This window comes from Mauremys reevesii, linkage group 2 (assembly GCF_016161935.1).
Source record: "Mauremys reevesii isolate NIE-2019 linkage group 2, ASM1616193v1, whole genome shotgun sequence".
NCBI lineage: Eukaryota > Metazoa > Chordata > Testudines > Geoemydidae > Mauremys > Mauremys reevesii.
In genome coordinates this window covers 30396059-30417180 of record NC_052624.1, presented here as the reverse complement: position 1 = coordinate 30417180, position 21122 = coordinate 30396059, and the positions used below count along the sequence as shown (strand labels likewise).

General features: G+C 46.6%; 1 protein-coding gene across 2 annotated transcripts in view; it reads right to left on the bottom strand.

Moving 5' to 3' along the window:
* Positions 1-20631, bottom strand: part of ZNF438 (zinc finger protein 438) — a 96429-nt gene extending 75798 nt beyond the window's left edge. The window contains exons 1-3 of one of the 2 annotated variants that reach the window (XM_039525875.1): positions 20574-20631; positions 17411-17495; positions 16840-16909 (exon numbers count right to left, since the gene is read on the bottom strand). The gene's annotated coding sequence lies outside the window, so the exon portion shown is untranslated. Of the gene's footprint in view, positions 1-16839; positions 16910-17410; positions 17496-19850; positions 20513-20573 lie in introns of those variants that run through there. The other variant, XM_039525873.1, reaches the window with a different exon arrangement.
* Between the last annotated feature and the right edge of the window lie 491 nt (positions 20632-21122).

The window sequence follows — 21122 nt, the reverse complement described above, 5'->3', positions numbered from 1 at the left end:
GAGTGTAAGACTGCTGAGCCGAAGGCTGCATCGTCTCTAGACTGTTGCACCAACGCGTAGTGGGAAGCGAAGGTGTGGACAGAAGACCAGGTGGCCGCTCTACAGATGTCCTGGATGGGGACATGAGCTAGGAAGGTGGCAGACGAGGCTTGCGCTCTCGTAGAATGAGCGGTGAGGCGGCTAGCTCGCACATGAGTAAGCTCATAACATGTCCAGATACATGATGTTACCCAGGAGGAAATCCTCTGAGAGGAAACCGGCTTGTCTTTCATGCGATCAGCAATCGCTACGAATAGCTGGGGCGAACGCCGGAAGGGTTTCGTTCGCTCTATGTAAAATGCGAGGGCCCTGCGGACGTCGAGGGTGTGAAGCTTTTGTTCACGACTTGAGGCGTGCGGCTTCGGGAAAAAGACCAGGAGGAAAATGTCCTGGTTCAAATGGAAGGCTGACACCACCTTAGGGAGGAAGGCTGGGTGTGGCCGAAGCTGTACCTTGTCCGCATGGAAGATGGTATACGGCGGACCAGCCGTTAGGGCGTGCAGCTCGGAAACTCGTCTTGCTGATGTTATAGCAATGAGAAAGGCCGTTTTCCATGATAAATAAAGAAGGGAACATGTGGCCAAGGGCTCAAATGGGGCTCCCATCAGCTTAGCGAGAACTAAGTTCAAATCCCAAGAGGGTGCAGGACGTCGTATCGGCAGGTACAAGCGATCTAGTCCCTTAAGGAAGCAGGAAACCATCTGGTTGGAAAAGATGGACCGCTCTCCTACGCCAGGTCGAAAGGCAGAAATTGCCGCCAGGTGCACCCTCAAGGAGGAGGCTGCGAGGTCTTGCTCCTTGAGAGACCAGAGGTAGTCCAGGATGGTAGGAATAGGGACTGTGAAAGGATTGAGACCCTTCTGGTCGCACCAGAGTGCGAAACGCTTCCACTTCGCGAGGTAGGTCGCTCGAGTGGAAGGCTTCCTGCTTTCCATCAGGACTTGCTGCACCGCCACAGAGCAGTCACGTTCCGCTCGGGTCAGCCACGTAGGAACCAAGCTGTAAGATGGAGGGACTGCAGGTCCGGGTGGCGAAGCCTGCCGAAGTCCTGTGTTATCAGGTCTGGCCAGAAGGGGAGAGGAATGGGATCCCATATCGAGAGCTCGAGCAGCAGGGTGTACCAGTGCTGTCTCGGCCAGGCCGGAGCGATGAGTATGAGGCAGGCCCTGTCCCGCCGGAGCTTGAGTAGCACGCGGTGCACGAGGGGAAACGGAGGGAAGGCATATAACAGGTGACCCGTCCAGGGGCGCAGGAATGCGTCCAATAGGGAGCCAGGGGAGCGACCCTGGTAAGAGCAGAACTGGTGGCATTTCCTGTTCTCTTTGGAGGCAAACAGGTCTATTTGGGGAAACCCCACCTTCGGAAAATTGTGTGCACCACATCGGGACGAAGGGACCACTCGTGGGAGAGGAACGACCTGCTGAGATGGTCGGCCAGCATGTTCTGCACTCCTGGGAGAAACGACACTACCAGGTGAATAGAGTGGGTTATGCAGAAGTCCCAAAGGAGCATCACTTCCGTGCAAAGCCGGGAGGTTGCCCATGCCGCTCCCGGTCATTAACGGACTGCACTACTAAGGAGTCCGGGGCTGGGTGTGTGTATAAATACTCATACCCGCTGGGTGGAACTGAGTATTTCCTCTCCACCCCTCAAGCGGTGGGAGGGATGGAAGCCGGTGACTGCCACACCGTATTGGCATTTCTTTATATGGTCCGAATGAAGGGCAAGGCCACTCGCAGCGGGGCCTCAGCTCCAATTATGCTGGTCACCGGGTCATCGTCCTCAGCAACCTCCTCGACAGGGAGGTTAATGTTCTGGGCCACCCATCAAAGCAGGTCCTGGTGGGCCCGCAGGTCAATCGGTGGAGGGCCCGATGCCGATGCCCCCGCCTCATCTGGTGAGGAAGACGATGACAGGCCCTGGGCCAGGGCTTCCGGTGGGGGCTCATCCATGGGCTGTGAGGCCTCCGCGTCTGTGGGATGCTCTCCCACTACAGGTGGCGGCGGTTTGTCCACCAACGGGGATGGAGGAGGTCCGCTGACCGTGGCTTCCGGCGCCCTGTGGTCGGAAGTCCTGGGCCGCTGAGTGAAGGGGACCCCTGGAGCCTCGTGATAAGCCCAGGGGGTCCAGAAGCCCCATTGTTGGGGGCCGCGGTCCTGCCCTTGGGGGTCGGCGCGTAGATCGCCCAAACTGCCCACTTGGGAGGAGACTGAAGGCTGGCGGGAAGGCCACCGGGGGGCAGAGGCACTGTGCCGTCGATGCCGCTGGTCTGTCCCTGGATGGTGCCGGGGAACGGTGCCGGTCGTCGCGGTGCCGGGAGCGAGAACGGGACCATCGACCGTGCCGGTGCCGGGAGGTCGACCGAGATCTCGACTGACGGCGGTGGGAGCGGCTGCGAGATGAGCGGTACCGGGATCCAGACCTTCGTCGGTACCGACGGTCGAGTGATCGGGACCGTGATAGTCTCTGGGAGTGCGACCGGTACCGCGATGTGGCGCGGTACCGGGACTGCGACCGGCGCCGAGATGGAGAATGGTACCGGGATTGTGACCGGTGCCGGGATCTGGATCGGCGAGAAGGCGAACGTCTCCGGGATCAGGACCGGGACCTGGAATGCCTTCTATCCCGTCTGTCAGGGGAAGGAGGCCTCATGATGGCCGGTTTGCCCATTGACTTCACAGCCTGCACCAGCGGTGCCGGGGGCTGGAGAGACGGTGGCTCTGTGAGCTCTATCAGCTCTCTCGCCATCGAGAAAGTTTTGGGCGTCGACGGGAGAGGCATCTCGACCACGGTTTGCACTGGGGAGCAAGGCGGTACCGGACTCAACGGCTCTTGCGGTGCCAGAGTCGACAGTACTGTGCACGGTTTGTGCACCACCACAGTCGGTGTCGGCGGTGGCTGGGTGAGCGGTCCCGGTGCAGGAGGTTTGGAGGCCATCTGCGCCGTCTTACGCTTCCTCGCAGGAGAGAGGGAATGGTGCCGGGACGCCGGTGCCAGCTGTTGTTTTTTCAAAGTCTCGGTACCGGACCAGCTCAGGACCGCTGGTGCACTCCGCACCGAAGAGGACTGCTGAGCTGCTGGCGTCGGCACCGTAGGGCTAAGTGCCGACTCCATCAAGAGCTGCTTTAACCAAAAGTCTCTCTCTTTCTTTGTCCTCGGCTTAAACGACTTGCAAATAGGGCACTTATCTGCACGATGGGACTCTCCTAAGCAGCACAGGCAGGAGTCATGAGGGTCTCCAATCGGCATGGGCCGTTGGCAAGCCGAACAGGGCTTAAACCCCGGTGCCTTGGGCATGAGCCCGCACCGGTTCGGGAAAAGAGGGGCTAGCCCCCCTGATTTCCCTGAATCCACTAAGAAACTAACTAAACTAACTATTTTAAATAACTATATACACTAAATACAACAAGAACCAGAGGTAAGCTAGGGATGTGGAGGTCAAAGGAACACTCCACTGTTCCAACGGCCGTCACGGGCGGTAAGAAGGAACTGAGGAGCGGACGGGTCGGCTGGGGTATATATCTAGCGCTATGGCAGCGCCACTCCAGGGGGCGCCCGGCCGACCCGCCGGAGTTGCTAGGGTAAAAATCTTCCGAAGAGCCGTGCACGTGCAGCGCGCACACCTAACTGGAATGGATAGGAGCAATCACTCGAAGAAGAATAACATTTTTACAGTTACTACGTTACCACACAATGTATTCCAAGAGGATAGGCAAGAGAGATGATCACTTAGGAACGTGAGAATTTCAAAGTTTCCGCACATGATCTCTGACTTTTAAATTGATTTTAAAAAATCCCCAGTTTTCTGGCATTAACTTTTCCCACAAAGAAAAATGCAATTGTTCTTCTCCCCTGAACAAATAGGCAATCTTGTGTCTCACAACCACACTAAGGAACTGTGACTAAAATAATTAACATAGTTGATTTCCCTTATGACCATCACTATCTATGAAAACAGAAGATTCATAAACTTTGCCAATAATTTGCCATTTACAAAGTGATGATAAAGTAGATATTGGAGAGACTGCAGAAACCTTTATCTGCTACCTGCAAACCATAGGGAAAAATGTGTAAATTATTGGCTCACGCCTGTCTGCTGTAGTGATAGACTACCCTGGTGATTAATCCCAAACATAAAAAACATCTTGCCCCTGAAAGAGTTAAAATTACAGTTTAGTCACTGTTTTGCTGTTTCAAGTGATTTTACTAATGTTCTGTACAATCAGTGACAGAGGGGGATATGCACATCAAATTACACCCCCCATTTTTTATATATGGGAAACTCACATCTAAACTTGCCTAAGACATGGTTATTGAACAGCATTCCAGACTGATGCCTGCAGGAAGATGTTTGACACATGATTGAATGACCAAGTGGGATAAAAATTGAAGATTTTTGTGCAAAAGACTAGCAAAGTCACCACAGGTATTGGGACCTGGCCTCTAACTCCAGGAAACACCATCAAGTATCCATGGGCGGCGAGTTACATGGGCCTGTGGTGCCCAAGTTCCTGGAATATTCAGGGCTGGGGGCCCTGCTCCACCAATGTTTGGAGCTGGGTCTCTCCCTCAGCTCTGCCTGGAGCGGGCCCCGGCCCCCGCCCCGGAGCTTCCCTGCCTGAAAGAAAGCAGCACATGCCTCTCCCTTGCCAGCTGCTGCTGCCTAAGGGCCATAGCACAAGAGCAGAGCTGGCAGGCTGAGGCAGCTGGCTGCTGTACCTCAGGAGGGGGAGGCACACACACATGCTTTGCAGCCCTCCCCTGTCCCATCCCCTCCCCTCCCCCAACACTCACCTGGAGGAGATACGAAGGCGGCTTCCGGCCAGGAGACATCTGGAGTGGACCTCACTCACCTGAGCAGCTTCTGGGGCTTCTGAGAGTGTTTGACCCTGTGATCCACCCCTCCACAGCCCCCCACTCCTGCCCAACGCTGGGCAAGGGGCAGCCCCACCCCCCACCCCCAGTGAGGCTACAGTGAGGGGCAGCAGACTGAAGCAGGGGAGGAAGGAAGCCACATGTGATGTCAGTCCTCTCCCTCCCAGCACCCACCCACCACAGGGGAGATGGGGAAGGGGGATTCCTAGACCTGAGCAGCTAGAGCTTGGGTGAATTTTGTGACAACCTGCCCTCCCCCCCCCCACCACCACCACCCCACAGCCCCCACTCCTGTCCCATGCTGGACAATGGGCAGCCCCATCCCCCACCCCCAGTGAGGCTATGGTGAGGGGCATTGGTAGGGGAGGCCATACGTGATGGCAACCCCTGCCCCGGTACCCACCATAGGGGAGGCGAGGGGCCCTAGAGGCATGTGCAGTGGCGCAGAGTGAGTATGCTGAGGGGGAGCGGGGGAAAGGAGGGGTCCCTCCCCCGGAGCTTGCTGCTGCCAGCGGGGAGAGGGTGGGGGTGCAGGGGAGTCCTCTCTGGCACTAGCCCTGGGGCAGCCTGTCTGCACCCCAAGCTCCTCATCCCTACCCCACCCCAGAGCCTGCGCCCCCAGCACCCCAACCCCAGCTCTGAGCCCTCTCCTCAACTGTGAACCCCTCATCCCCAGCCCTGCCCCAGAGCCCTCACCTGAGGGGAAAAACATTCAACTTAAATTTGGTGGTCAGTTTGGGGTATGAGTGTGTTTAGCACAATACGTGATTATTTTACACCCTTTAAAGTATATAAGCGGTTGTATACAGGTGTTACGAAGTGGGAATGTTCTTAATGTTGTCTCTGAATACTGTGTGGGTGCCTCAGTTTCCCCTATGCATTTCTTAAGGATCTAGATGGTGGTATAAGGGGGTGTGATTGTAGAGCCCTAGAGGGCCAGTGTGATGCTGTCTGCACAGAGAATGGCTGACACCCTGTCTCCTGGCAACTGATGGCCTGGGCCGCTCTCCTGCAAGGTGCCAACTGAAGGTGTTGGAGAACAAAGATCAGGTGGCCTCTGAATGCCTGAAAAAGAGACAAAGGCCAGAGGAGGGGCTGGAGGAAGTGTCAGTACCTGTGCGGACTCCCGGGAAGTGCACAGTGTGGAAGGGGATGCTGGGATGCTCTGGAACCAATCCATACGAAGCCAGTCAGGACTCTGGGAGAGCATGCCTCCTCTCTCTGAGCATACCGTCTCCATGGCAAGCAGCTTACACCTTCCTGGGTCTGACCTTGGAGCATTCAGCATGGCCTTCCACACCGTGCACTTCCCACAGTGAGTCCACAAAGGCGGGGCTCCTGGGGAAGCCAGAGGGTCCTGCACCCCAACTTCACAGTCAGACATGACTCTCAGCCAGCTGGTAAAACAGAAGGTTTATTAGATGATACAAACACAGTCTAAAATCTTGTAGGTACAGAAAACAAGACCCCTCAGTCAGGTCCATTTTGGGGGGTGGGGAGCCCAGACCCAAGTTCTGGGCCTCTCCCCGTTTCCCCAGCCACCTCCAAACTGACACTCCCTTCAGCCCCTCCTCCGGCCTTTGTCTCTTTTCCGGACAAGGCGGCTAACTGGTCTCTTTGTTCTCCAACACCTTCAGTTGGCACCTTGCAGGGAAAACTGAGACACCCACACAGTATTCAGAGAAAACATTCAGAACATTCCCACTTCGTCACAACAGGTACAACAAAATATATTATATCGAAGCAGGCGAGTGCTGCTTCTGGCTTTCCACTTTTAATTGACACTTGTAATCTTGTGGCGCTGACACACTGTAGCTTCATTTTATCCCAGCAACAAATTCTTGATTTGTAGGACCACTAATAATCAACAATGGATAAATTCTTAATAAAAAGTTACCCAGAGAAAAGGAAGAAAAGGCTAATTCATCAAGTGATGGCCTGAGTTTGACACCCAGCTTTCAAACTGAAGTTATACAAAAGTAAGGAGGCAGCAAATCTACAAGATAAGAAAAAAAGAGTTCTCAGCAATCTTGGCTATCAAGATTTAAGTGGTTGGAGTACAATAGCAAATTAAACAGATATTTTTGTTCAGTCTGCAAAAAGCGTTCTGAAAAGAAGATCTTAACATTTTCTACAAAGGCCAAACCAACATTTATTTTGTATGTATTTCAAGATTTGAGACACGCATTGCGTGGTTTTACATCAAACGAAAAATCCTCCTGTCACAAGGAAGCAGTAATAAAGTATGCTGCTCTGCAATCACAGGTAAATGTTTCTGCACTAATGTTAGCCAGTTGCAGAAAACAATCACAATCAGCTAGGATTGCACTGCACAACATTTTTTACCAGTGTTCAGTACCTAGCTCAACAAAGAATAGCATTATGTGGACATGAGAGTGATTCAAATTTGAGGCAGCTCTTGTTGCTACGCAGTACAGATTCTGAAGAAGTGAGACAGTGGCTTAATCACACAAAATACAAGTGGCTGTCACATGCAGTTATTAACAAAATAATCAAAATGATGGTGCTAAGAAAAATTGTTCAAAAGATAAAGGCCTCTAAGTTTTATGCCACTGTAATGAATGAGACTACCGATTTGGCAAGAAAAGAGCAAGTACGTTTTTCTTTAAGGTTCTTTTCTAGTGAAGACTGGGAGATTTGAGGAGTTTATTGGTTTTACCAAACTGACGCAATGGATGCTGCTTCTCTTTTCAAAATTGTGGAAGATACACTTCTCAGGTGTGATGATTGCCAGGGGCAGTGTTACGATGAAGCCAGCAATGTGCCCAGCAAATTTACTGGGGTCCAAGACAGAGTGGAGGATTGAGAGCTGAGAGCAGAATTTGTGCACTGTGCTGCACATTCCCTTAACCTTGCCACGCAGGATGCCCTGCATAATATTCAAGAACGTCATATGTTTTCAACGGTGAAAGATCTCATCAATGCCTTCAGGGAGTCACCAAAACGTATGACAGCATTCAGAAAGTTTCAGAGTGAAGGGGAAACATTCTTTACGACCATTATGCACAACAAGCTGGACACTAAGGATCAGTAGCATTAAATCACTGCTCCACAACTACAAGGCCATGATGACCTGCCTAGGTGAACTTAGTTACTCTTCCAATGAATTTGGCTTAAAATGTAGTGGATTCTTGAAGCAACTTCAATCTTTTTCAACGTACTTTACAGTAACAGTTCTTGTGAAGCCATGGGTTCTGTAGAAGAAGCTAATGCAAAAATTCAAAGCCCAAACATGTCATTGACAAGCGTTATGAAGAAAGTTGGCCTGCTGCAAGAGGTGTTGAGTGGGATGCGCATTGACTCATCGTACAGTCATTTCTGGGAAACAGAGAGGGCAATAAATCTTTATTTAGATGATCCTACACTCCCGAGAAAACACAAGCCGCCGAGATGGCTCTACCATGGAAGCCTTCCTCACACCTTCAGTGACCCCAAAGAGTATTTTCATCAAATATATGTTGAGATCATTGATGCTTGCAAAGTTGCCACTGAACAGAGGTTTTCAACAGAAAGCTTTACATTCGCAGTAAAATTGGAGAAGCTTATAACTGAGGCAGCAAATGGCTCGAAACAGGACATTGTCCCAATAAGTGAACCTTTCCATAGTGACATTAACACAGAGAAACTATTTCTTCATTTAGAAATGTTGAGTGATATTTGCAGATTGAGAAATTGCCAGCTTAATTCAGTGAGTGAAGTGAAGCAATTTCTAAAACAAAACGAAGGCTTGAGTGACATGTTGTCAGAAGTTACAATTCTCCTGAAATTATTCTATACAATTCCGACTACAACCTGAACTGCTAAGCGATCATTCAGTTGCTTGCATCGACTGAAAAATGATTTGCAAACGACAATGGGCCACGAACATCTAAATCACTTGGCATTTCTGCATGTTCATAAGAACTCTACCTCTGAATTGGACATTGCAAGTCCCCTGGATGACTTCATTTCAAGAACCAAACAACGACGAAAAGTGTTTGCTGCCTCCTGAAGAACATCGCAAAAGAAGGGGCTATATTTGTTTTAATTTTAGAAAGTATTTGCTTTTGAGAGTTATTGATCAAAGAGTATATGGTCGTTTCCGTATTCAAAAAAATTAATAATGTTGATATTCTTAAATATTTTTGTCTTATGATAGTGATACTGTGCAATAAAGAGAAACTTAAATGCTTACGGTTTCCAGTCCATTTTTACACTATTTAATAAAATATATATCGGCTTAAAAGCAGGGCCGGTGCAAGGATGTTTCACGCCCTAGGCGAAACTTCCACCTTGCGCACTCCCTCGTCCCCGAGCCCCCGCCCTGAGGCGACCCTCCTCCACAATGGCAGCTCCCACCCTCCGGCAGCTCCCCACCCCTCACCCTCCGCCCTGAGGCATCCCCCATCCCAGCTCACCCCTGCTCCGCCTCCACCCCGAGCACACCATTGCTGCTTCACTTCTCCCGACTCCCAGGCTTGCGGCGCCCCCTTACTTGCTGCAGGCGGCCCTCCCTGCACTCCCCTGCTCCAGCTCCCTCCGCCTAAATACCGGTGGCGACCGGGGCGGCTGAAGATCCGGCCACTGCGGTCGCTGCCGAAGAAAATGCCGCCCCCCCAAATCCTAGTGCCCTAGGTGACCGCCTAGGTCGCCTAAATGGTTGCACCGGCCCTGCTTACAAGGCGGGGAGGGGATTACACCCGTTCTGGACACCACCAAAAATTATACAAACCTGCCGCTTATGCATGTATCTCAGTAGGATCATCCACTGAGCGCACCTGGGTGGTCTCATACTCCTGTTTTATAGCTTCTCCCTATTTGGGCTCTGATTGACTCAGTTTTCAAATTATGAATATTTATGACTCCACCCACCATAGAAACACTCCAGCTCATGGAAAAACACTGATTTGCCCAGTAACTACCAGCCTTTGTTTCTGGATGGTTCTGGGCACTTCAAGGAAATGGCCTAGCTCTGCCTCCTTGCATGTGCACACAGAGATATAAACAAACAGAAATCTGTTAATTTCTCAAATGCCTCCGTCTCTAAACAAATAAAATTCTGCAGTGCAAAAGGCATGTGAGTTACATGAGCAGAAGTCCTGGATTGTTATTAGTTCTTTTATTTTTCTGGGGGTAGGGTGGGGTTGTTATGTAACAAGAGAGAGAGCATGATGTTCAACCGGAAAGGAGCAATACTGGTCTCAAAGCAGGACACTGTGGGAAGAAGGGACGGCTCTGGTGTTGATTTCAACACCTTGGAACTGGAGGAAAAAACTGCCATGCCTGCAGATCGTCAAAAAGACCCTATTTGAGAATGTTTTAAAAAAATTCCTGTACCTCTGGATAAAAAAGGAACACATCTTCAAGGTAAACCATACAGCACAGAGCTGCAAGGCCTGGCTGTCAAAATCAAACATTAGGACAAACACTCCTCAGAAGGCAATGACTTTGAGAAGGAGAAAGATGTGGCCATGTCTGAACAATCTGGATCAATTGGGTAGTAAACTTATTTTCGCATTGTTAAAGAAATGCCTACCATGTCTTACTGTGCCAGTAAATGGTTATTTAGATTACTGTTTGCAGTGTTGTTATAACCATGCTGGTCCCATGATATGAGACAAGGTGGGTGAGAATCCGAATCTGAACCAGAGTCACAGCCCAGATGCCAGAGCCAACGGTCAGAGTCAGAGGCCAGGAATCTGAGCTGAGGGTCAGAACCAGAACAAGGCAAGGCAGTGGCATGGCTGTGGCCAAGACAGGTGCAGGGCTGGAACAAGACAGGAAAAAGCACGCACAGAAGCCATCACAGCCCTGGGCAAATGCTTTGAGCAGCTACCAAACTGTTGCTGCTGGCTTTAAGCCAATCATGCAGCCTACTACAGGCCAGTTGCACACATTAGGTTACTCTGCTGCAGGCACTGATTCCTAACAGCAAACAGCCAAGCATGCACCTGAATAAGCTATATACAAACTTCAGCAGCTGTACACTGATGTAACTTTCGTTGACCAAAGGTGGTAGTGAAGACATGTCCACCATGACTTCACTCATGGATCCTGCTAAGTCTCCCAGACTTGGTTAACTTCCTCTGCAACTCTTAAATCTTCTTGAACCAAATATACCTTGCTAGCTGCCTTCCTACCTCATTTATGTCTGCTACTCCTTGTCAAGTATCCAAGTCAGCCACAAGAATACCTTGGTCTCCTCCACCTCCCTTTCTCCTCTGATGTTTGTGGTTGTAGGGGATTGAAACTTTAATGAGTGCCCCTGGGCATTATCACCTCTACATACACACAAATGGCTTAGGTAGAGAAGGGAGTGCTGTTGAAGGTGCTGCCAGAAAAGTGAAGGACAAAGGATAAATTCCAAGACCAGAAGGAACCACTATGATCATTTAGTCTGACCTCCTGTATAACACAGAACTTCCAACATAATTTGTAGAGCACATTTTTTTTTAAAACATCCAGTGTTGATTTAAAAACTGCCAGTATGTCTCAGCACATATATGCTTCCAGGCAATAAGTTGTTACATTGTTAATTTTGTTCAAAAGCCAACATTGTTCTGGAAAAACAGATGGTTCTGGACTTTTTAAACAGTCCTCAATTATAAAATGAAAATGTAGATTTGTTGCAGAATAAAAATAGTGTTAATGGGCTAGACAATATACCAAATCAAGGTGAAGCTGCTATGCAATGAAATCATTAATATATACCATAATACATTCTGAACAATTCAATTGAAGAATCATTGCATTTCTTGTAATTGCAGTGCCATGCATCGTACAATGGTTTAAAATTAGTGACAACTCAAAATATTGCAGAAACCATTCTGTTTGTTTTTTACATAATTCCACAGATCAGTAATTCAACTCTTTCCAGATGCTAGTGCAAAGAATGTTTCCCAGGAAAATTACAAGTGTCTCACATCATGAGCCACAACCAGAAATGAAGAAACCACAACAGGGTACAGCCCTGAATCATGTATCAACCTACTTATTACTATTTTCCTTTACATTACTGCAGTGGTTAAAGTACGCTGACAGTTGAATACAAATGTTGTCATTTTCATAGATTAGCTAGCATCCCTCCAAGAAAGCATCTTGGTATAGTGTCCTTATTATAAGTGATTTCAGATGGTAACCAATGATCCAAGGGCACTTTACAATTTAAGTGATGAAATAAAGTTCTCTCCTAAAGTGTTTAAAAGACAGAGTAAGCAAACATGAGATGATCTCTCGTTAATTAAATATTTGCATAGTTTTGTATCTTTGTTTAATAAGAACATAAGTCGTTTACACCACGGGTTAATTGTTCTATAGTTAGTGTTTTAGTGTAATTTGATTATACTTTTAATATTTATTAGCAAGATTTTCATCATGTTTCTCCCCAATATGTGATGATATCCTCCTACAAGGTTTAACTATGCTAAAAGTATCCATGACATCAGTTATTAAAAAAACCCCAAACCCTTATAATGTTGACTCAGTTGAAGCCACTTATAGGAGAGAACTCAGAACACCCAAAATACTGCTGTGACACCAAGTACCTCAAAATAACACCCTGCACTCCCATATTTACCAGTTATATATGGTTATGATACAAGGCATACTTTGTATAAAATGTGAGATATTGGAAAAGTCATCATCTGTTGAACATTACTGTTCTGTTGAAATGTATGTATCATTGCTGTATATGAAGTTATAAGATTTTAATATGTATTTGTTACTGAAACAAGTTGAGAGTCTGGGAAAAGGCCACAGACCAGGTCCTTAGAAATAACAAAGGAACTGTAAACACAAGCCTTACATGTCAAGTCTCATGTATACAGAAAGTGCAAGCAAGAATTTGCAATTCATACAAAGGACTGAGTGCTGTGCACCTAGGCAATGGGAGATGCCTAACCTCATGACAAAACAAGGATAATTCCAACTTCTGGAGGAGAGTATAAAATAAGGGACAGTGACATTATCAGACCACTTTTCCTCTCCCACCTATACTGAAGGCAACATGATCATTTGAAAGACAGAAACACCATGGAACTGGGGGAGTGGTCCTAACTGGAAAGTTTGTTCCAGTTAGCACAGATGGCTGCAGGCTTTTGGGTAAGAGAAACCTTATTGTTTCAGATTTGACTTTGCTTGGTAAAGTTTAGGAATTTGACTGTGTTTTTTATCTTTTATTTCTTTTTGCAACCAATTCTGACTTTTTATGCTTATACCATTTATAATCTGTCTTTCATTAATAAACTTATTTTGATGTTTTATCTAAACCTGTGTGGTTTTGGTTGAAGGGCTTGTGGAATCTCTTCTCAGGTTAACAAAGGCTGGTGCATATTAATTTTCTTTGATAAAATGGTGGACTTATGAACTTGTGTTGCTTAGCAAGTAACTGAACAGTAAAAGACTGTACATTTCTGGGGTGCAAGGCTGAGACTAATGATATGCAGGTGTCACCCTAGATGTAATTCAAGAGTGGCTGGGCATAGCACTCTGGTAGTTGTCTGAATGCTAGAGGTTGGGCAGAGTGGGAGCGCACACAGCAAAACAGAGCATAGTACATACCAGACTGGAGAGTTAAGGGGGCACAACGGTCCAATAGTCCAGATTGTACCCTGAGGCATGGCACAATTGTATTAACATAAATCACAGATGGACTTATAGCTGACATCATATGATACACTTATAATATGGATAATGTAAAGGTGTACATCTGGGAACAAGAAGGTAGGTCACACTTGCAGGCTGGTGGACTCTATCCTGGGAAGCACTGACTCTAAAAACAAATTTCGGGATCTTTGTGGATAATCAGCTGAACATGAGGTCCCAGTGTGACACGTGGTCGAAAGAGCGAATACGATCATGGGAGGCATAAACAGGGAATCTTGAGTAGGTGTAGTTATTCTACCTCTATTAGCTGGTACTGATACAACCACTGCTGGAATACTGTGTCCAGTTCTGGTGTCCACAATTCAAGAAGGGTGTTGATAAATTGGAGAGGGTTCAGAGAAGGGCCATAAGAATGATTTAAAGGATTAGAAAACATGCCTTATAGTGACAAATTGAACTCCTTGAGTCACTTTAGCTTAACAAACAGATGTTCAGGGGTGACTTGATTAGTTTATAAGTACCTACACCTGGGGAACAAATATTTAATAATGGCCACTTCAATCTAACAGAGAAAAGTATAACACAATACCATGGTTGGAAGCTGAATCTAGACAAATCCAGACTAGAAATAAATCATAATTTTTAATGGTGACATTAATTAACCATTGGAATGATTTACCAGGGATCATGGTGGATTTTCCATGAACGACAATTTTTAAGTCAAGATTGGACATTTTTCTAAAAGATATTGATCTAGGAATTGTTCTGGAGAATTTCTATGGCCTGTGCTAGGACATCATACTAGATCAGGGGTTGGCAACCTTTCAGAAGTGGTGTGCCGAGTCTTCATTTATTCATTCTAATTTAAGGTTTCATGTGCCAGTAATACATTTTAACGTTTTTAGAAGATCTCTTTTATAAGTCTATAATATACAACTAAAACTATTATTGTATGTAAAGTAAATAAGGTTTTTTTAAATGAAGCTTCTTAAACATTTTAAATTAAATTAAAATGCAGAGACCCCCAGACCAGTGGCCAGGACCCAGGCAGTGTGAGTGCCACTGAAAATCAGCTCGCATGCCGCCTTTGGTACGCGTGCCATAGGTTGCCTACCCCTGTACTAGATTATCACAATGGTCCATTCTAGCCTTAGAATCTATGAGAGCAACAAAATAGCTGAGGCTAAACTATCTTGCTTTTCAGAAAGACTTGACCAGACTACAATAGCAGAGCTGCAAAGAACCAGGTACAATTCTCCAACACGATATATTAAATTAGCACTAACGACCCACGTAATACTGACCACACAGAGAAGGAAGGCAGAGAGGGAAACATGAAATAATGACATTTGTATTTAATTTCAAAATTTAAAAGGAACCATTACAAAATAAAAATTATTTTTAAGTGTGATTTGTATCTTTTATTCTGTTGGGAAAGGTTTTCACTTCACTCAGCCTAGGTAATGAAAGTATACTAATATGTTTCATGCTGTGGTTCTCACATATTAACACAATACATTTGTGTTTGGGTCTCCATTATAGGGGAATATTTTAATTATGTCTCATTAAAATGTTAAAAATAATAAATAAATAATAATAATAAAGTAACAAAAAAACAACACATACAGTGGTCCCTTATTCAGCATTTTAAAAAAAAATCAATAATGCAGCATTTAGTTCTGGCATGCAACATCACAAGCCCAACATGAGTGCAGGCAAGAATAAACACCAATGCTAATCTTTGCACTGCTGCTGAACCATAAACATTTTTGAATGGACTTCTTGTGAAGGGGCACCACCTTGCTCCGGTGGCAAGGGGACTAACAAACTCTTCTGAGCTCATCCAACACCAACCAGGCACACCTGTAAGGCCTGCTTTGCCTGAATGCAGGGGGCAGAGAGTTTAAAAAGGGAAAACCTGCCACAGGGAGAGGACTGCTATACTTCAGAGACTGCTGACCTCAGATGGAGATCAGGTTCACTGCCCTTGGAGCTGCATGGACCAGTTGCAAAAAAGAATGTCTCAAGAGTAGAGGCTGGAGGTAGGCCTTAATTAAAGGCAACAGACCCATTGAAACATCTCCTGAAAGACTGGCTAAGAGACAGACCACCCTCACCTTTCTTTTCTGTCACTTGAATTACCCTCTCTCATAAGGGAAAGGGAGAAGTGCCTTTCTTTTGTTTGTTTTGCTTAGAGAACCACTCATATGATACGAACTGAAGGAGGACATTATAAGGAACTTAAAGCAGGGTCTGGTGGGAACTTTGGGAGGATAGGGGCTACCCTCACTCCTTAATACAAGGACCTCACAGTGTGGACTGGAGGAAAGTTTTTCTTATTACCTACTATATCCAAGATCACTAAAAAGCTAGACACCAAAAAAAAGACAAAAAACAAAAAAACAAAACACCTGTGTATTTGAATAAAAAAAATTATGGATCAAATATATGCACAGTGAATCTTTCAAAGACATGACTTACGAGGAGCACATGACTTACAGGGAGAGGCTGAGGGAAGTGGGGTTATTTAGTCTGCAGACGAAAAGAGTGAGGGGGGATTTGATAGCAGCCTACCTGAAGGGGGTTCCAAAGAGGATGGAGCTAGGCTGTTCTCAGTGGTGGCAGATGACAGAACAAGAAGCAGTGGTCTCAAGTTGCAGTGGGGGGAGGTCTAGGATGGATATTAGGAAACACTATTTCACTAGGAGGGTGAAGCAGCATTGGAATGGGTTACTTAGGGAGGTGGTGGAATCTCCATCCTTAGAGGTTTTTAAGGCCCAGCTTGACAAAGCCATGGCTGGGATGATTTAGTTGGTGTTGGTACTGCTTTGAGCAGGGGATTGGACTAGATGACCTCCTGAGGTCTCTTCCAACCCTAATATTCTATGATTCAAGGAAACGCTATGATATGTTCTCTAAGTTTAAAAAAAGTCTATGAATCCTGCAGTCTTTCACAGGAAGGCCATGTGTATGCTATGGGGACAATAATGGCATTGCTACCATGCCACAGCTCTGCTGGTATAATCCTATAGTGTAGATACGACCTACAGTGACAGAAGGGGTTTGTTCATCATTGTAGGAACATCAACTTCCTGAGGAAAGCAGCTGGGTCAGTGGAAGCACATCTATACCAGGGGTTAGGTGAGCACAGCTACAGTGCTCAGAAGTATGGATTTTTCATACCCCTGAACGCTACAGCTACACTGTCCTAGATTTTAAGTGTAGACCAGGCCTAAGTATCAGACCAGGCCTAAGAATTAGCAAATTAAAACGTTTTGTAACAATACTGATTTTTTTTTTTTTTTACTTTGAGGTACTTACCTTTATTCATCCTGCTGTGTCACGGCCAATAAAACATTCCATCCATGTCAAAAATCATCCCAGCTATTACCTTTAGTAAAATATAGAATATTGAAGTATTCTGGTCTACTGTTTATTCACAAAGGCACAAAATAATTCCTGGGCATTGTACAAAGGTACTGACATGTATTTTAGAAAGTAGTAAATACTGCTAAAGTAGAATCCCATTAAAATTTGTTTTCCTTAATGGTACTAACAGATATAATTGATTTCTAGTCTAAAACTACTTTTAATGTACTTTAAGCCTTCTAGCAAAATTACAGTAATAAGTACTTTGAATTAATATTGCTAAAAAGTTAAAATCTAAAGCATCACAAGTTTTTTCATTTTAAAAACAATCCCTAATTTCTAATTCTATAGCTTCAATAATGTTTCCAGCTAAAAACTTTTTAAATTAACATGGCATTCTCGCAAGATAGTCACATACACATGATCTGACATTACACCCACCTGCCAGCAAAGAACACACAAAACTAAGCGTTTTGACCTACATGTTTAAAACATTAAAATATTTCCATAAATGACACATTACCTCTTTAATGGCACACAAAAATCCATGAAACAGCTCAGGGTGCATATAAAGAATGTTCGAGTTTAATGTAGCATAATCATAACGCCTGTATGGTTTAAAAAAAACAAACAAAAAAACAGTCAACTGTATTTTTAAAACGTTACATGAAAATAAAGTCAGAAGTATACCCTATTTGCTTAATTGGCCAGTGTTCATGTCCTTAACAAAACTACAATAAATATAAAGGCTGCTCAAGAAACCAACATTTTTCTTCATACAGGTTTGGAAAAAAATATTTTTACATTAATGGAATTTGAGGTACTTGATATATTACATATTCTGACAAGCACAGAGAAGAGTTAACATCTGAATTGCAGTCATACAGCAATACCATTTTTTCCCAACCTCATAAGTCATCCCCACCCAAGAAAAGTCTTAATAAAACTATAATGCTATGTAAAAATATAAATGCACATTTTAGTACATCAGCATACGTATTATCTTGCAAACTTAATGATACCAGTTGTATAACTGTCATCATAACTCATTTCCTCTCAGTCATAACTTTCAGAAAAATTCTTTCTTGGCCAAAAATGTCCATGTTTGATGTCAGCCAAAAGGCTTTTGGGGTTTTTTTAAGTCAGAAGAAAATAAGTTACCACAGTAGGAAAAAAACCACACTTCTGCTTTGAGAGGAAATGTAAAATTTCATTCTGAATACAAATAAAGGGCTGAACTCTCAACTTCACACAGGACTAGTACTCAATGAGGTATAGCTGTGTTTGAGTTTGAAAAGGAAATACTGAGACAAGCATGGTCCAATTTAAAATCTATGACATTGCACACAATTATTCTATAACTCCATAGTGCCACAGTATTTAAAGGCTAGGTGGTTAATGTAAATTGATGTATTATATGGAAAACATTCAGTTAACATTAACAATGAGAGCAAGATAGTAGCTGGGGGGAAAGCAAAATGACTGACATAAGAGATAAAAGTCTTCCAAGAAAAGATGTTGTATAGAATTTTTCTTCAGGCCTGGTACTGGTGTAGTTTTTCCACCAAAGCAAAACATTCAGACAATAAAGCCAAATTGTTTGCTTTTCAAAAGCGTTTAATTCCAACTCCCCTCCCACTGAATACGCTACTACAATCTCTCCAAAACTGCCTCTTCAACACTCCCTTTTAATTCTTCCATTTTCATCTTCAGGCCTTCCTGCATGGCAACTATTATACTTGGAATTCCCTCCCATTTATTTTTTAGTGAGGTAAAGACTATATACCCTCTTTTATGTGAATTCAAAAACTGGTTGGTCTCGAGCTTTGCAACATGCATGAATGCTATGTCCCTTCTGATAGCATGGCACCACTGAAAATCCTCAGGCTTTAGAGGAAACCTTATAAAGTTGTAAAAGCCTCACACCCATCTGGTGGCTTACAAATAATATTTATATTTATGGGAGAACTGTCAGTGTCTAGTACTGTGGTCCCCAAACTTTTCATGGTGGCACCCCCCCTACCCCTGTCCATGGTCCCTCACCGCCAGGAACCAGGGCTGCAACTGGGGGAGGAGGCATGTGGACAGGAGTAAGGGGGCTGAGCCTGGGGCCGCAGCTGGGGGTGGGAGCGGGGCCACAGTTGGGAGCCAGTGCCATGGCAGAGCTGAGCTGGAGCATAGCCAAGTGGCACTCCCTTCCCATCTCCTGTGGGGGCTGGCCCCAGGCCCAGCCACACACACCCTGAATGTTCCTCCACACCCATCTAGGGAGTGCACCCTAGGTTGGAGACCACTGGTCTAGTAGATAATGCAGAGAGCTGGGTCTTGCGACAGACTAGCTCTGTAACCTCATACAGGGCACATTCCCTCTCTGTACCCCAGTTTCACCAAATATAATGCATCCTTGCTTCTCACATGAGACTTAATTCAGTACCATTTGTGAATGAACACCACTGTACAAATCTCAATTACTATAATTTTTAAATACTGAATGCTAACATAGTGGACCTTTCTGCATGTCTTGTGTATAAACTTGCATCTGATGGCACTATAACTATATTGGAGCACAGCATGTTTCTTTTACATTTGCACATTATACACAACTCAAAATCTGACTTATACCAAGGTTTTTGTATAGCTGTATTATGGCTGGCATCAGCACTTTGGTGTGCATAGCAAGAATTCAGCAACTCTTAGCATTAGAAACTCAAATCTATGAAGGCCTATTCTACACTTATTCAAACTTCAGCAGAGCTAGCTATATTGTTCAGGGTGTGAAAAAGTCACATCCCCTGGGAGATGTGTTAAGCAGACAGAAGCCCCAGTGCAAACTGCACTATTGACAAATTCTTCTGCAGCTCTATCGCCTCTTGGAGAGATGGATTTACTACAGTAACCAGAAAAACCCCTTCTGTCACACCAGCATCTACACTACAGCTGTAGTGTTACAAGTGTAGACATACCCTTGAACTCAAGCATGTTCTAGATGTGATGCGTTTCAGTGTCACTGCCAGGCAGCATCACGCTGACCATATACCACACATGCATCGCTTGGAACCACTTCTAAAGTCACGCCGCTGTCTCCATGGGAGAACCCTGTTTACCCACCCACAGCGCAACCACCCTGCCCATTAGAGGAGAAACAATTTGAAAATTGCCTTCTCGGACTTTAAAGTCCCACTCCTTGGCACCGCCACGCTGGGCGGAAGCGGGGCCCGAGGCGGCACCCAACCCCCAGAGGGCAAGCGGGGAAGTTCCGCCACGACCCAAATGAGCGGCAACAGCAAGGGCAGCACATGACGCGGGCAGGGCCTTCTGCCGTCCCGCCGCGCCCCAGAGCGGCTGGGCGGCGCAGGACCTGCCGGAGACCGCTCAGCCCCGGCAGCGGCCGCGCGGACTCTGCCTCCGCAAGCGACAGCCGCGCGTCAGGAATTAAACAACCGGGCACCCAGGGAGACGCCGGGCCCCGGGGGGAGGCGGGCGCCCAGTAACCGGTCACGGCAGGGAGCTCTGCCCCCGCTCACGGGCGCCGCTTCCCCTGGCACCGCCCCCCGGGACCAGGGCCGGCGGGGCGGTGTCCGAGCGCGCACGCCCAGGAGCCGTCCCGCCGCCCCATGCGCGAGGCCGCCACGTCCCACCCCCCAGCCAGGACCCGTAACGCTAACGGCGGGGGGAAGGGAACTTACAGCTCTCCCTCTGCGTGCCTGCGTCATGCCGTCAGAGCTACGGAGCGTCTTGACGTCACGCCGCCCCCGCCCCGCGGCGGCCACCTCTTGTCTTTCCCCCTCCTCCAGCGGCTACCGGCTTCTCCGCTACCTTTGTGCGCAGGCGCGGCCTGTCCTTTCTCGCCCTGCCCGGAGTTGGCGGGAAGGCGGGGCGGGTGTCGTGTCGCCCTCGCTGAGGGAGGAGCGGCGAGGAAAGGGCTACTGGGCGTGGGGCCCGCCCCCAGGGCGAGTAAGCGGCCTGCAGCCACGCTCCCTTACCCCGGGCAAGCAAGCGGGCTGAGGGAGTCAAGGAAAGTGGAGAGTAAGAAGGAGGTGGGAAAAGTGCAGGAGGGGCGGGCAAAGGGGTAGAACAGTAAAGAGAAAATAAAAATGTGAGGCTAGGTGGAGGTATAGGTAGCTGGAAGCACATGCATAAGAGAAAGGCAGAAGGGGAGAGAGAGGGAAAAGTAGAGCCCCTTCTGAACAACCAGGAGAGAGGTGCACAATTTTTCATTAAGGCTGAATTTTTGC